The following is a 17,006-nucleotide window of genomic DNA, read 5'->3' as shown; positions in this document are numbered from 1 at the left end:
CTTTAAAGCTTAGAGTAACACTACAAACAATAAATCTATTTATGCACTTATGCTGCAGGAACAATTCAATGATTCTATTATCAATGGCTGAAGGAACAACAAATTCTACTTTGCAAAGAAACAAACAAAGAAATAAAATCTATTCTAACAAAGTAGTTCACTCACCAAGTGGGCCCCCTTGGATGAGTGAACAGAAAAATGATCAAGTCCGAAGGTGGATACTTGAACTCTATATTCTATTCATTTATAATAAGAGATTACATTTGAAAACAAGATTACACACTACTAAACAGAATAATCTATTCTATCTTCCTTTCAGTCAAAACTAGGAAAAAAATCTCCTTTCAAGGTTACAGTGAAAATTATTTAAAGGAAAGCTACAACAACTTCCTACTCCTATGATCACTCCATCAATGAGGATCAATTATAGATCATAAAGTTTTAACAACAAAAATACTATTAACAAAGTTTTAACTCCTCCAAGAATATAGTAGGTTGAGGAATCTATATTTGTGTGCTCCCATAAAAAAAATTACACAATAATATGCTTGTATGGAAATTAATTAATCATCTAGTTGGCTTTAACTTAGTGTTGAAATTTTATCTTGAATATGTGTGGCAAATATCTAGAAAACATTAAATGCAACAACTTCGACATACATATATCCATTTCATCATCAATGCTAGAAAAGGTATAATGTTTAATTTATTGCTCTTGCAAATCCTATCGTTGTAGGAAAGAACCTACCCAAACATAGCATGGATGAGGAAATATTTATCAACATGTAATATTCCTTCATTAAACCATAGAAATCCATAGATTCAAGAAAACACAACATATATGAATAGTCTATGCTGCAATCTTCATGTCTTAACATATAGATAGTATATTCATTAAAATATAAGTTCTTTTGCTTAAACCATAGAGTCACAAAATGTTTCTTGCAAGATAATTGTCTAAAAAAAAGATAAAAGGTTCTCAAAATAATGAACTTTTAGGGGTTCATCATTCCCCCCAATTGAACTATTGTTGGTCTCCAACAATCATAAAGTTCTCGATCTAGGTCCGCACTCTCTAGTCACTCGGTATCCTTTCACCTGGCTCATCCTTCACATAATCAAAGTAACCATAATTTGTCTTGAGCCTCTTCCAATGCCAAAATTCAATAGTCATGTCATCATATTCTACATTTCCATTTACTAGTAGTATTGGCTTCAGTAGAATTAGGGGTTGATACCTTAATGAGAATAAATGTTTGCACTGATTTCTCCCCAAATTGATATACCAATGAATCCTTGTTGTAGCAAGAGTTAGATTTTGTGAAGAGTTGGGTTCTCTTATTTTTAGATCATGTGGCATTCTAACCAATTGCTACCTTGAGGCAATGATTGTTATTTCAACATTTTAAGATAAGTGTTGTTCCCAGTCTGTAAAAGCCTGTTCTCTAACTATACTCACCTTACCAAGTCCTATAGGATTGCCCAAAATAGAAATCCAATCTAGATATGTTCATCTAGAATGTTGGACTTTCGACCTCATGAACAAGGGTGATGTCATCTCATTCTCCCTGTAGGGTGTAGCTCAATGTTCTCTTCTTATTTCATTCTATATCCATGACATTTCTACCCTTAACTGCACATCCCCTACATACAGGACTGAGTTCCATTAAGTGTCATTAGGCACTACCAAATTGTGAAGATACAATTCACACAACAATTTTTTCAAGGCCATAGGAACAAATCGAAATACATTGTAAAACTCGTGTGGGATAGAGATAGAGGGGTTAAGACCTTCCATAATTCTAATCAATTTATAATTTGCAATTTTTTCTTTAAGAAATAGAGCATATATTGGTGATGGTACCTACATTCCATTAGCTCAGGAATCAATCTTGTGATCTACTCAATTCTTCTCTTTAGAACTTCATTCTAATCTAAACTTTTTTTCAACTGGAAATTGTACTCATCAATAACATGCTTTAATTTTTCTTTCTCCAAGTTCCATTAAGATCTTTCCCATAATAGCTATTGAAACAAATTAATTCTTCTAGACATAGGCGTGGATAGATTTGGTGGTGGTAGTGACTTGTGATTAAAGAGATCTATCCATTCAGGCACCAAATGATGAGTTTTTTTGACACTCTACAGTGTGGAGCACTCTCTTTTTCTTTAGACAATAATTGTTTCCTCATTTTCTTCCTTACTAGATTCTATAGCTACTTTATGTTAGGATAAACCACGGAAAAAAATAAAAACTACATGCAAATATAACCAATAACAAAAAATAATAGATCACACAAAAATGAACACAAGGCACCAAGATTTAATGTGGTTCACCCAAACCCTAAGCTACGTCCACCAAATAGCAAGTCCGATCTTATTACAATCCAGTGATTACTACCTGACTACAGTTCGTAATCCCTTACAGATCAATACTGTCACAAGAAGTAATTTCACATGACAACATAATGAGAATACCTAACCCTAAACCCTTTTATACAAGTATTTTATCTGTTTTAGGGTTACAACATGTCAGCCATAATATGTAACAATCTAACAATCTCCACACTTGGGGATTGATTAGGCTCCACACTAAACAACAATTTCCCACTTGGAGACTGATCTTGTAGCAATACCACTACTACAGGGGGCTCCCACTGGATCAAACCACCCTGGACTCTACTATTCTTTTATTCATGTTCAGTCTAAAAGACCAACCGAAGCCGAAGAGGAGTTCAACTTCTCCCTTGTTACAACCTTTGTCAACATATCTATTGGATTTTCATTTGTATGGATTTTCTCTGGCTTTAATTGTCCATCCTCCAAAACTGACTGAATGAAATGGTATCATAACTATATGTGTTTGGTCTTAGAATGCAGAGCTGAATTCTTTGCAAGATGAATGGCACTTTGACTATTTGTGAACAAATAATTATCCTTCTGAGGATGTCCCAATTCTTCCAAGAAGAACCGAAGCCATATCATCTCCTTGGTTGCCTCTGTAGCAGCAACATACTCTACCTCTGTAGTGGATAGAGCATTAATCTTTTGTAACCTAGAAACCTAGCTCACGGCTACCCCACCAATAGTAAAGACATAACTTGTAGTACTCTGCCTGGTATCGATATCCCCTACCAAATCTGAGTCAACATAGCCCTGTAAATCAGTAGTAGAGCCCCCAAAGTGTAAACACTTATTGGATGTTCCTCTCAAATATCTAAGAATCCACTTGACAGCATTCCAATGCTCAAATCTTGGATGACTCATATACCTGCTAACGACTCCCACTGCATGTGCAATATCTGGCCTAGTACATACCATAGCATACATTAAGCTTCCTATAGCTGAAGCATAGGGTACCTAGGACATCTTATCCTCCTCTTCCTATGTCTTAGGACACATCTCCTTAGTCAACTTCAAATGACTAAGTAAAGGTGTGCTGACAACTTTAGCATTCTCCATAGAGAAATGTTGCAACACCTTCTCAACATAATCAGCCTGAGATAGCGTCAATGTTCTATTCTTCCTATGTCTACAAATCTTTATACCAAGGATTTATTTTTTTGCCCCCAAATCCTTCATAGCAAATGCATGTGCTAATTGGCATTTTAGCCCCTTAATATGATCCATGTTAGACCCAGCTACAAGCATATCATCAACATATAAACATAAAATAATGTAGCTATCATCATCCAACCTCTTAAAATAAACATAGTAATCTAAACAACCCCTATTATATCCATGCTCATGCATAAAACTATCAAATTTTAGATACCATTGCCGAGGTGCTTGCTTCAAGCCATATAAACTTTTCTTCAATTTGCACACTAAGTTCTCCTTACCTTTGACCTCAAAACCCTGTGGCTGAGCCATATATATTTCTTCATCCAAATCACCATGAAGAAAGGATGTTTTAACATCCAACTACTCTAAATGCAAATCTTTAGTAGCCACAAGACTTAAAATAGTACGGATAGAAGTCATTTTAACAACAGGAGAAAATATCTCATCAAAATCAATTCCCTTTTTCTGTGCAAATCCTTTTACAACTAACCTAGCCTTAAATCTTTTCTGACCTCCTTCCTCTTCTTTCAACCTATAAACCCACTTATTCTATAAAGCCTTTTTACCTGTAGGCAACTTGCACAAATCCCATGTCTTGTTCTTGAGCAAAGAGTCCATTTCATCTTTCATTGCAGACTCCCACTAAATCTTAGTATCCACCTGCACAGCTTCATCATAACTTTCAAGTTCACTAGCATCAGTAAGTAAAATAGAATACAAAGAGGGGGAAAATCTTTGTGGAGGTCTAATTTTCCTCGTTGACCATCTAACATTCATTGGTGTGTGTGGTATTTGTTGTTGTAGTTGTTGCACATCATGAAGAATGGCTGGAACATCATCTTTTGGAGTATCATCTGGCATTACATAATCATCTTCTTTCTTCTCATGTTGCTGCAACAGATCTTTGTACAACACTTTCTCATTGAATATGAAATCCTAACTTCTAACAATTTTAAGATTTTCAAAATCCCAAAGCCTATAACCAAATTTAATAATGTCATATCCAAAAAAGACACATTTCTTTGATTTAGCTTCTAGCTTGGTTATATTTTCAGAGTCTATATGAGCAAAAGCTTCACAACTGAAGGTCTTGAGAAAATAATAACTCACCTTCTTACCAGTCCATGCTTCTTCTAGAATACCACAGCCCAAAGGAGTAGAGGGACCTCTATTAATCAAATATACTGCAGTATTGACAGCCTTCGTCCACACGTGTAAGGGCAACCCAACATGCAACCTCGTGCTCCTTGTGCACTCCATTATAGTCCTGTTCATGCATTCAGCCACTCCATTTTCTTGCGGAGTCCTTGGAATAGTTTTCTGTCTATGAATACCATTAGTGGAGAAATAATCTTCAAATTGATGACTACAATACTCACCACCATTATTAGATCTGAGACATTTTAATTTCTTACCAGTCTCATTTTCAACCAAGCATTTCCATTTCTTAAAAGTTTGAAATACATCAAATTTCTGTCTAAGGAAATAAACCCATACTTTTGTAGTTGCATCATCAATAAATGTAACATAATAATGAGAGCCATCAAGGGAAGATACCTGAACTAGTCCCCATACATCTGTATGCACAAGCTCTAATTTCTCCTTTTTTTTTTTCCTTCCCAGTCTTTACAAAACTCACTCTCTTTTGTTTTCCATATACACAACTTTCACAGAAATCCATACTAACACATTTCGGACTTGGTAAAACTTTCTTTGAATGAAGTACTTTCATACCTTTCTCCCTCATGTGCCTAATTTTGTTGTGCTACAACGCTATATCAAAATCTACAGCAACTATTTGTTCTCCCTGCACAACTACAACAATTGTTCTTGAACATTCATTTTTCTTTGAAACAATCAAAGTAGAAAGAACAATATGACTTGTACAAAGATATAAGGTGCCTACTTTTACACCTTTTTCTACTACAAAGGAACCTTTTGAAACCTTCCAATTTTTATCATTAAAAGTAACTACACAACCCTCATCACCGAGTTGGCCCACTGAAATTAAATTCCTACTCAGCCTTAGAACATGTCTTACCTCATGTAGTAGCCAATGATTCCCATTCTGCAACTTAATCTTAATTTTTCCCTTTCCAACAATCTGACAGGGTTCATTATCCCCCAAATAAACAAGCCCAAAATCCCCTTGGACATAATCAATGAAATAACCTATATGAGGTGTAGCATGAAATGAAGCACTAGAATCTAAAACCCATGAATCATCAACACTTTCTAAAGACAGAACCAAAGCATCCTCTTCGGATTTGTTACTTACCACATTTTCCTCCTTGTCTCCATCTAATTTATTTCCTTCATTTTTCTTTTGATACTAGCAATCTTTCTTTTTGTGCCTTGGTTTCCCATAGTACCAGTAGTCGTTCAGTCCTCTTGATTGAGACCTCTTCCCCTTTGACTTTCCTCTTGATTTCCCATGATTTCCAGAGTTACTTCCTCTCTCAGTCATTTTGCCCCTACTTTGTGCATTCAAAGCACTTCCAGATGTAGATCCACCTGAGGATTTCCTACAAGTTTCCTCACTCAAAACAACACCGATCACATCATCATATTTTAGGGTACTAGATCTAGGAACATAATTACTCATTGCCATTACCAAGCCATTCCAGCTTTTAGGCAAAGAACACAAAATCAAGAGAGCCCTAATTTCTTCATCAAAATTGATACCCATAGAAGATAACTGACTAGTAATTGTATTAAACTCATTTAAATGATCTGCAACATATCCACCTTCTGCCATTTTCATATTAAATAAATGCTTCATGAGAAATACCTTGTTTGAAGTGGAGGGCTTTTCATATAGTGTTCCTAGGGTCTTCATCAACTCTTCTTTCATCTTTTCTTTTGTAATATTAAATGCCACTAATGGTTCCAAGCATAACCAAATTCTTTCGAGTGCCTTTTTGTCCAAAAGATCCCATTCAGCCTTTGACATAGTTCTCTGATTCTTGGCTTTGCCTTCCAACAGCTTCCATAAATCCTTCTAATACATATAGTCTTCCATTTGCATCTTCCATAACTGGAAGTTCTGCCCATTAAACCTATCAACCCTTAGTTTACCCTCATCTACCATTGCTCCCACTCAACCATGAGACTTTCCTGCAAAGGATAACTGAAAAACAACTAGGCTTTGATACCACTTGTTAGGATAAACCATGGACAGAAATAAAAACTATATGCAAATATAACCAATAACAGAAAATAATAGATCATACAAAAATGAACACAAGGCACCAAGGTTTAATGTGGTTCACCCAACCCCTGGGCTACATAGACCAAATAGCAAGTCTAATTTTATTACAATCTAGTGATTACAACCTGATTATAGTTCGTAATCCCTTACAGCTCAATACCGCCACAAGAAGCAATTTCGCATCACAACATAATGAAAATACCTAACCCTAAACCCTTTTATGGAAGTATTTTATCCATTTTAGGGTTACAACATGTTGACCATGATATGTAACAATCTAACAATCTCCACACTTGGGGACTGATCAGGCTCCACACTAAACAACACTTTAGCTAATATGTCCAACTCTTCTTGATCTAGTTTTTCTAATACATCTTTAACAATTTTAGGTCTAAATTCTAGATAATCCTTTGAAGGGAGTTCTACAAATTTTTTACTAATGTCTTGCATAGTAGGGTTTTCTTCAAATTTGTCAAACATTTCAAGCTCATCAAATTCCTTATCACTACCAATAAGCACATAATTAATACTACACTTAGCTTCAGGTGGTAGATTTTGTGTTTTTCTCTGAGTTTTACTAACTTTAGTTTGCTGCAATTTTTCCTCCCAAGAGGACTCCTTTTCACTTTCAGACACTTTAGAGGTAACTATGGGAACAAAGGCTTCTAGAACCCTACTCTTAGAGAGTCTAGCACTTTTCCTCATGGGTGGTGTTGACAAGCATGGGGAACTCTTTTGTTTCTTCCTACTTACAGGTATTTCTACCATGGGTGCTTCAAGAGCTTTTTCTAGGTCTTCCTCCTCTTGAGAGTGTAGGAGTCAATCAAGGCTAGTCTCCTCATTTGGTTGTTCTAGCCTTTCTACTTCAGGTTCCAAAATTTTAGCTTTGTCCTTCTTAGTGGAAGACCTATTCTTAATAGATGATGGGGCTTTAGGAGCACTAGCAACTTCTACCTCTTTGCTTTTCTTTTTGTTAATAATGGAGGCTTTAGCCTTGCAAATCCTCTTCTTAGTTGGTTTAAGACTAGAGGGAGAGCCTTTAGGAGCATTTTCATCCCTAGGGACAACTTTATAGAAACTTGTGGATGTTCTTTCCCTTCATCCTACACCTTGGTCTCTAGGGCTAACCAACCTAGGCTCTACCTCCTTTAACTACAAGAACCATGACCCAATTGCTTGCTTATTTAATTCTGTTTCTACAATTAATTTTATCAGACCACGGTGAGAGACAGACTAATCACTTCTTGATTTTACTAGAGAAGCTTGCTTCTTAATAATGTAAAATAGGAAATTGGGAAGGTTTACCTATCTATAATCATGTCGTAGGTGAGCCTACATTTTGAAATGTAGGGAATGCAGGTATTTGTAACATCCCTCACATGTGAAATACCAGATGATAAACACAATAGGTTAAATAAACTCCATTGGCAAGGATAGCCTCGAAGTACCTTGTTTCTTATCAATGTCTAATGGTGGGTCCTGGTGTATATTGAATTATGCCCTAGTTGTCTTCAGGTCAAACTCTTTCTCCCAAATTTTTCCTTCTTGGGGCAGCCCAATGAGCTCAACTATCACCTCCTCTGAGAACTTGATTCTTAGACCTTTAAACATTGCAACATCATCCCTTAGGGTGGTCATAAATTGAAGAGATACGTCTTCATCACATCCACTCAAACTAAGGCAATAATCCAACCATCCCTTTTACCTAAAAATTTCATAGTTGATTGTATCTCCCAAAAAAACTCAATGAACAATGGGCTCATTCCTTTTTACACCTCCACCCATGATTAATTTTAGCTGAATTGTGAAAAAGAAAACCTGATATTTCAAAGCTTAGTAGATCAAGGTTTACAACACTAGCCCTAGTTGTTCAAAAAATGTCTACTTGGGAAGTTAAATGCACCATATCTCATAATATCCTTCTTGCATCAAATTTCATGATTTTTGCTCGTGTATAGGTCCATCACCCAAATAAATTGCAAATCATATTTAAAAGTTAATTAACTACTTTTAATGTCTTTAATTTTATAATAATGCAATCGCAGAAGGACAAGTCACCAACAAGTGATATTAAATATGCACTTATTTCCATTCATCTCAATGAACTTTGAAGGTACGTGCAATTTGAAATTAAATTTAAAAAAAAAAAAAATTTCCCTACCCCCAACTAAATGAAGGCATGGGTCTCACTAGGCTAGGATAGGCAAGAGTGAACAATTATAAACAATATCAAATTGTAACAAAGTATGGTTAAAATAAAATAAAATGCATGCAAAGTTATGTAGGAGGTACTTAGCAACTGCTATAGGAAAGATGTTCTAAAAAGATTATGAAAATTGATAGAGTGATGGGATGGAATGGTAAGATGGAAGAGAGAAAAGTTGAAGTGGAATGGATTCAAAGAAAGTACTTCCAAAAAGGAAGTGTTTATTATGAATGTCTTGATCAGAGTTAAGAACTAGTAGGAGTCAGGGTAGAAGACCCAGACTCAGTGGCTACAAGAATGATGATATCCTCATTGTGTTGGAATTTTCATAGGAACTCTTCATGGCTAACTATTTTATGGTAAAGCTTGAGATGATGCCCATTGACAAGTAGTTTGAAGCGAACAGAATCAATTGTAAATAATTGAACTGCACCATTTGGAAATAAAACAACAATTTCATATGGTCATAACCAACATATTTGGAACTTCCTTGGATTATGCTAGTACTTTGAGTCATAAAGGAGTGCCCAATTTCCTATAGCAAAATTTTTTTTTTTGATAAGCTTGTCATGCCACACTTGTCTCTAGTGTTGAATGAGCTCAATATTTTTTAATGTAGACTTCCTCCATTCATCTAAATCATTTAATCTTAGGATTCGGTCCTGTTGGGAAATGTTGAGTTCTATCTTGAGCTCCAAGGTAGTCTTTAATGTTTTAGATTCATATTTGATAGGTATTATTGTTGACTGACCATAAACAAGTTCAAAGGGAGTAAAACTAGTTGTGGACTTCCAGGTGGTTCTATAAACCTAGAGAGCTTCAGGAAGGCATGTGGCCCAATCCTTCCTATGAAGTTCTATAGTCTTGGTGAGAATGGATTCTAGCTCCCTATTAGTAACTTCTACTTGACCATTAGCCTGAGGATGATAAGGTGACGATTTACCATGCCTGATAGTATACTCATGTATAAGAGCAGTTATCAAATTTGATGTAAATTGACTCCCTTGATCAAATGTCAATGGCCTAGGAATGCAAAACAATGTAAAGATGGATTCATACAAAAAATTTGCCGATTTGATATCCCTTGGGTGTTTTATGAGGTTATCTTCTGCCCCTTTAGTGACGTAGTTAGTGCACACCAAAATGTAGGATTTTCCTTGTAAAGTAGGTTTAATGGGTCCTACTATCAGAGATGGGGTATATAAAACCAACACTTAATAGTTTCTACAGTTCATTCTTAACAATATCTTTTAAGATAGGATTAGCTCTCTCTGAGGTTGTTGAATAAGTTTGAAGTCAGGGATGATGTAAATCTTGTGAGTGAAGAGCATAGGATCTAATCCTTTCATGTCCATGTAATCCCAAGAATATGTGCTTTGATTCTCCTACAATAATTGCAACATAGCTTCTTGTTGGGAGGGTGATAAAGCATTGTTTACATTCCTTTTCTAGACCAATTTTCATCTTAATAACCTCATCTTCCATGAATAATCGAGCAATAGGAGAAGAATCCATCTCATGAGGTAATAATGAATGGAGAAACTATGAAGCTTCTGAATGATGTAGTGAATTTAAAGAGGGTACAATGGTTTCTAAGATGCATTCAGCTTGATGACACATTGGAGATTCTGCTCCATATTCATTCAGAATAATGGATGAAATTATTTCATCTTCTTCTCGAGCAACTATAAATGATTCTCTACCAATCACCATCAACTAATGGATGGAATTGGTTTCTAGATAAACTTGCTCTTTGCCATAACTTAGTCAATTTTAATTACTTATTACTTGTTGACAATTATAACTATTTCATATAACCTAAATACTTTATTTTTAACCTATTTACTAGCTTGCACCTTTTATATTTTTAAGATTTTAAATATACTAATTTTAGTTTAATTGTTGAAGTTGATGAAAGATCAATCCCACAGCTCCCAAGAATCACCTGCATGCAAACACCTATCATAGAAAGAGAGAAGAAAAAGCTATTGAGGTAGGAATTTTTAGATCCATAGATGAGACATTCTTGATGAGCAAAAAAGAGATTTCTATTATCAACAATAAAGTGGTTAATTGCAAAGAGAGTGTTAACCTCATAATGGTTTTTGACACTTGAGTGCCAACACACTTAATCACATTCCATGTTGGAGCTGAGTACGCCATGCATGCCGAGCCACAACAAATGTCGAGTTAGGAAAGACTTTAGGTGCCGAGTGATCTTCATGTGCCGAGTAGTTTTCAGATGCCGAGTGAAGATCAGATACCAAGTGAAGTGTAAGTGCCAAGTAACATAAGGTGTCGAGTGTTAACAAGTGCCGAGTAACATAAGGTGTCGAGTGTTAACAAGTGTCGAGCAACATAAGGTGCTGAGTGTTAACAAGTGTTGAGCAACATAAGGTGCCGAGTGATACAGTTTTATTTAGGTGCTGAGCTATCCAGGAAATAGCATGTGCCAAGTATCAGCAATACTTTAGGAGCCGAGTAACTCAGAATATCAGCATAAGAGTTTGTAATTGCACAAACTATAATGCAAATAGTTTTTATAGTTGACATAAGGTAAATCTCGAAGGATTTAATGATGAAATTGAATCTTTTACTTTTCCTATGCAATCTACATGTAGCCAATAATAAAAATGATGAAGGCATGCAACCAATAGAAGAAGTGCAAATATAAGCGGAAAATGAAGATTGAATATGAATCGTAGATCCATACCTAACCCTAAATCCTCAAATTTCTTTATAAGGAAGATGAAATTTCATTGTAAATGTATGAGTGGAAAAACAAGGGTGCACAAGCAAAATCTATTTTCAGAAGCGAGGGTTATCTGATCACAAAGGATCAAGATCAGAGAAAGCGAAAAAGGTGCCTACATTTAGCAATCAAGGATTGTAATCTATCAGGTTCATTGTACCTAATACTCTCTGGCAATTGTATTAGAATGAAAATCCTATGGTGATAGGTTAGCTTAACAACTATTTCATAGATCCTTTGAATAGGTGATTAAATCCTTTAACAGGGTGACACTTCATGTTAAGTATTTGTAAATCCTCTAACCAGGTCACTATTGATACAGTGTAAAGCCTTTAACAAGGCAGACCTTTAACAGGGCAGACCATCAAAAGTGGTTGAACAATATTGCTGCAGTAATTTTTGTGGGTATCATCCCCACCACAATTTTACCTTCTTATTCCTGGAGGGTTTTTGGGTTACCAAATTCCAATGTTATTTGTTGTTGATGCATGTGTTTAGTTTCATGTTCACTTGATGTATTTATATGTATGTAATTTACTTCCATCTAAAAGTTTTATTGGCTAAAGTGTGATACTTATGATTCACCCCCCCTCTCATAAGTACTCTTTCCATATTTGAATATTCCAACAATTGGTATTAGAGCAAATGCAGGTTCTCATAAGGAAAAGTATAACAGCTTGGAGGAAAAGATCTAAAGATGGAAGCTTTCAAACTTGGAAAGATCATTGAAAATCAGGTGATAGATGTGCAACTTGCTCTGCATAGCTTGGATAAATTTAGAAACAAGTTGAGAAATTCATTGAAAAAAAGGAAGGATCTAGCCATAGCCAAAAATGAGATAAACTACAAGGAGATTGATACCACCAACATATTTTCCAACAGAGACACGAAAGAGTTTGATGCAGCAATAGCAGAACTGATGGAGAAAAACAAAGTTCAAACAGAAGAGATAAGATCTCTCAAGATGGAACATGAATCATAGGCCATAATGATATGTGAAATTACTGAACAAAAGAAAAGAGCAGTTGATGACAAGGTCATGATGGAAAATGACAAAAGAAATCTTGCAAACAGACTTGAAGAAAAATGTACTGAATTGACAAGGATCTCAAACATGCAGATGGATACACTTGCCCAAATGATGAACCTTCATCATGAACTCAATATGAAAGATATTGAGATCTCTACTTTGAAGATGCAGAATGAATTGAACAGAGAAAAAGAGGTAGCAGAGAATCTCAACAAATCAAGTGAGCCATCAAGTATTTTGAACAGTTCTTGAAATCCTTAAAATATGCCCATGATACATCAGGACTAGGATACAATAGCACTGAAGTTAGGGAATCATCAAAGCATGCTAAACAAAGAAGTGACAAAGGTAAGAATTCAAAACCCACTTGTCATTACTGTAATAAGAAGGGGCATACAACTAATGTGTGCAGGAGTAGAAGATTCAATCAATCAAACACACTAAAAAATAAGAGTTTCTGTCACAAGTGCAACATGCAAGGACATATGACACAAAATTGTAGATCCAATGTCACAAGGACTCAGAGATTTGAGGGTCACTATCATAATTGCAAAAAATATGGACATTAAAAAATTTGAATGTAGATCAAAGCCTATGTGGACATTAAATCAACCAGCAAAGACATCAAACCATGAATTTTGGGATTACAACACCAGGTATAGCTGTCACTATTGTCAAGAATATGAACATATACCATAGAACTGCATAAGAGCACATTTCAGAGGAAATACAAAAGATGTTTGAATCAAACTACATGTTTTAGTTGTTTGAAAATTGGTCATATCAGCAAAAACTATCCTACAAGATCAAAGGCACCCAAGACTGTAGAAAACTAAGGAAAAGAAAAGATTGATGTCGAAAAGATAAGGGGGCAAATGAACAAGACTTGGAAAAAGAAAGATGAGTGCAACACATCAAGTGGAGGGATCACTTCACCCAATGGGTCAAGTGATCACACTTCATCAAACTAAGCATGAGAAGTACATAGGACTGATATACAAAGCTATATCACACATCAGTCCCAAGACAAAGAAGATAAGCAAAGTATAAACCTACATGAAACAAGATGTCAAGACAAAAACTAAATGTTGTTGTCCAGCTGTCTTTGGATACCGAGTTAAACTCCAACAGATGTCGAGCTCCCAACAGCGACCGAGCTAATAACTGATGCCGAGTTGGTTAACTTGAATGGAAGCTAATTAAAGTGGAAATATAGTGCAAGCCGAGTTAGGTTAAATTTTTTTCAGAAGTCGAGTTGGCAATTGAGCATTTAATGCGATGGAAATAGGGTATATTATCGCGGTTTCAATCAGTTTTACTCATCACGATCAAAAAGAAAAGAAGAAGAAAGAGAGTTGAGCAACTTCATAGCAAGAATCCAGTGTATCAAGAAAATTGCAACCGCATTCAACACGTTTTTCCATCGATCTTGAGGTATTTTCATTTGTGCCGAGCTACGTAGTTTCATATCCTTTTGTTGTGAAAACCCTAGTTTGCATAAATGGCATCAAGCTCGAAGAAAATCGAGGTAAAAGATTCTTTTAAAGTGCAATTAGTTTCAAATGAGGTCAAGCAACCTGATTTCCATCCTATACCTGAAGTTGCCTACAAAAATGACCCAGCCAGAGCTCTCTCCCATATTCTCTAAAAAGTTGTAATGGTCCAAGACGTGAGAAAATGTTACAAATATAAGATAGGAGCCCTAGGAGACATGGAAATAAGACAAGCCTATGAGAAACTGTGTGTAGATGGAGTCTTGAAAGATGAATTCAAAATCATTGAAAGAAAGGGTTTGACCTGAGTTTTGAGCTTTCCCACCGTATTCAAAACATAATGGGTTAGACTTGTGCTGAGCAGAATTCATGGTGGAAATTTGTGGTTAGAAGATATTCCCATCAAATTGACCAAAGAAATCATACATAGAGTAATAGGGTACCCAACCCTAGATCGGTACAAAACCTTGAGAAGTGAATCAAAGGAGGTTATTGAAAAGAATACTGGTGCCGAGTGGAACAAAAGAGGAATGACAATTCACACCATACAGGATCCTCTAGTTGAGTTTTTTCTTAGAGTCATCACCCATAAATTCTACCAATCTAGTAGACTCAATAGTGTACCATGTATTGCAGTAGATGTAGGCTACAAATTGGTGAAAAAGGATCATACTTATGATCTTGCAGAACTACAACTACAACAGATCAATGAAAACCTAGCTGCCATAAGAAGAACAAAGGGCACTCAATGCAAATTTGGAGCAATCCTAGTTTGCATATTCTTTTATGTTCAGAATGAATTTCCTTCTTTTGGAAAAGTCGCATGGAGGAATGACAGAACCATCATTGCCCAAATTAATGAATATATAGAGCAAATGGGAGAAAATTTTGATACCTTGATGACAAGCTATTTTGAGGATTTCAAGAAATCCATGAAGCAAAGATCAAGGATACCAGTTTTCTTAGTAGAAAAACATACTAATGATATATGTTTCTTAGTTGACATTGATTTTACCTATATTCAATCAGTAATACCAAGGGTAAGATGGCTAAGGCCATTTGGATATGAAATTAATATTGATGAGGCATCTGCAGCAATAACTACATTATTGGCAAAAGAAACAGATAAAAGTGCTCCACATTTTGGTACTTATGATGTGGTAAGATCAAAGATAAACATGGAATTAAAAACTGCTTCCACATTGAAGAAGAAAGAAAAATTATTAAAGAAGATTAAGAAGAAATTTGGTAAAGAAATTGAGGCTGAAGCAGAAGAAGAAGAAGATGACAGTGATGATGAAGATGAGCAAGAACAAGGGCCAATGGAATTAACTCAAGGTCTTGGAGAAGACAAGGAGGAAGGTGCAGAGGAAGAAGAAGCTAAGGAAGCACCAACTGAAGCTGAGCCAAAGAAGAGAAAGGCAACATAACAGCCTCTAGCTAAGCCCAGATCAAAGAAAGTTACCACACCATCACCTCAAAAGCCAACAACACAAGCTACAACAAGGGCCTCCACTCAAAAGGCCAAAGAGGAAGTTACAAAGAAGAAAAAAATCAAGGAAACATAGGAAGAGCCGAGGAAAAGAAGAAGATATGTGGCTCAACCTGACACTAATGAAGAAGACCAATTTGAAAAGGTAAGCTATTCTTCAGTTGATACCTTATGTAAAAAGATTGGAAATGGTGACTTAAGTAATTTAAATAAAGTTGATTTCAGTAAATTTACTAAAGAAGAACAAAATAAGATAGAAGAAAAATTTTATGGAATGATGGCATAGTTCAAGTACACTCCACTTGAATTAGATGGACAATTTCCAAAAGAACTGTCAAAAATTGTAGGAGACAGATGGCATTTCTGTTTGAAAATGGAGAAGGAGATGAGGGAATCAACCCTAGCAAGTGTATTTCCGAATTTGACTAAGGAACAAGTAAAGAATGTAGTCAAAAGGCACAATAATAGGTTTACACCTAAATACAGGGTATTCTTCATACTCCAAAACAAGATGGAAGAAATTGTTCAAAGAACAATGAAATCATGGAAGAACTTGTACAAAAAGATTGAAGATTTTCTTGAAGAAGAATACAAGGAAGAAGTTGCTGTACCAATAAAGGAGAGGAGAAAAAGGAAAGAAGATGAAGAAAAGAAAAGAGAAGAAGAGAGAAAAGAAGAAGAACAAAAGAAAAGAGAAGAAGAGAAGAAGGGAGAAGAAAAGAAAGATGGAGAAGAGGAACATACACAAAAATAGGATATAATGGGAACAACTGAGCAAGAGCAACAACTAGATCAAAGTGTGCAAGACACACAATTGCCACCCCCTAGCGCTCCTCAAGCATTCATCTCACCTGCAGACATTGTAACTATTACTGATGTTCCTGATACTTTTGGTCAGAATATCAATCCATTAACTGCAAAAGATCTTAAAATAATTCTTGACCAATCTACACAACAAGCAATATTATGTACAGATCCAGTATTGGTCAGTATAGATGAATTGCAAAAACTAATAGAAAGTACAGTCAAAGATAAGGTGAATCCACAAGAACCACCTTCTATCATCTCTACAACTACTAGTAGTCAATTTCAAATGCCAACAAGCATAGTTGATGCTGCAATACAGAAGCCAAGTGTAGTTGTAGAAAAAGGAACAGAACAAATAGGACAGACTATTACATCTGATCCTACAGTACAAACACAAGGTGCACTTCCCAAGATTACAATAATTGATCATAGTAGACAGAAGGAGGGGGAA

The 17,006-nt window shown here is 35.6% G+C and overlaps 1 pseudogene; it reads right to left on the bottom strand.

Annotated features, from left to right (window-relative positions):
• The window catches only part of LOC149573174 (isoleucine--tRNA ligase, chloroplastic/mitochondrial pseudogene), a 47,326-nt pseudogene extending 30,717 nt beyond the window's left edge, over positions 1-16,609 (bottom strand).
• Between the last annotated feature and the right edge of the window lie 397 nt (positions 16,610-17,006).

Source organism: Cupressus sempervirens, chromosome 2 (genome assembly GCF_028749045.1).
Source record: "Cupressus sempervirens isolate cs-2001-9-10 chromosome 2, ASM2874904v1, whole genome shotgun sequence".
Lineage (NCBI taxonomy): Eukaryota > Viridiplantae > Streptophyta > Pinopsida > Cupressales > Cupressaceae > Cupressus > Cupressus sempervirens.
Note: the sequence above shows the minus strand (reverse complement) of the source record. Positions and strands in the feature narration are given on the sequence as shown.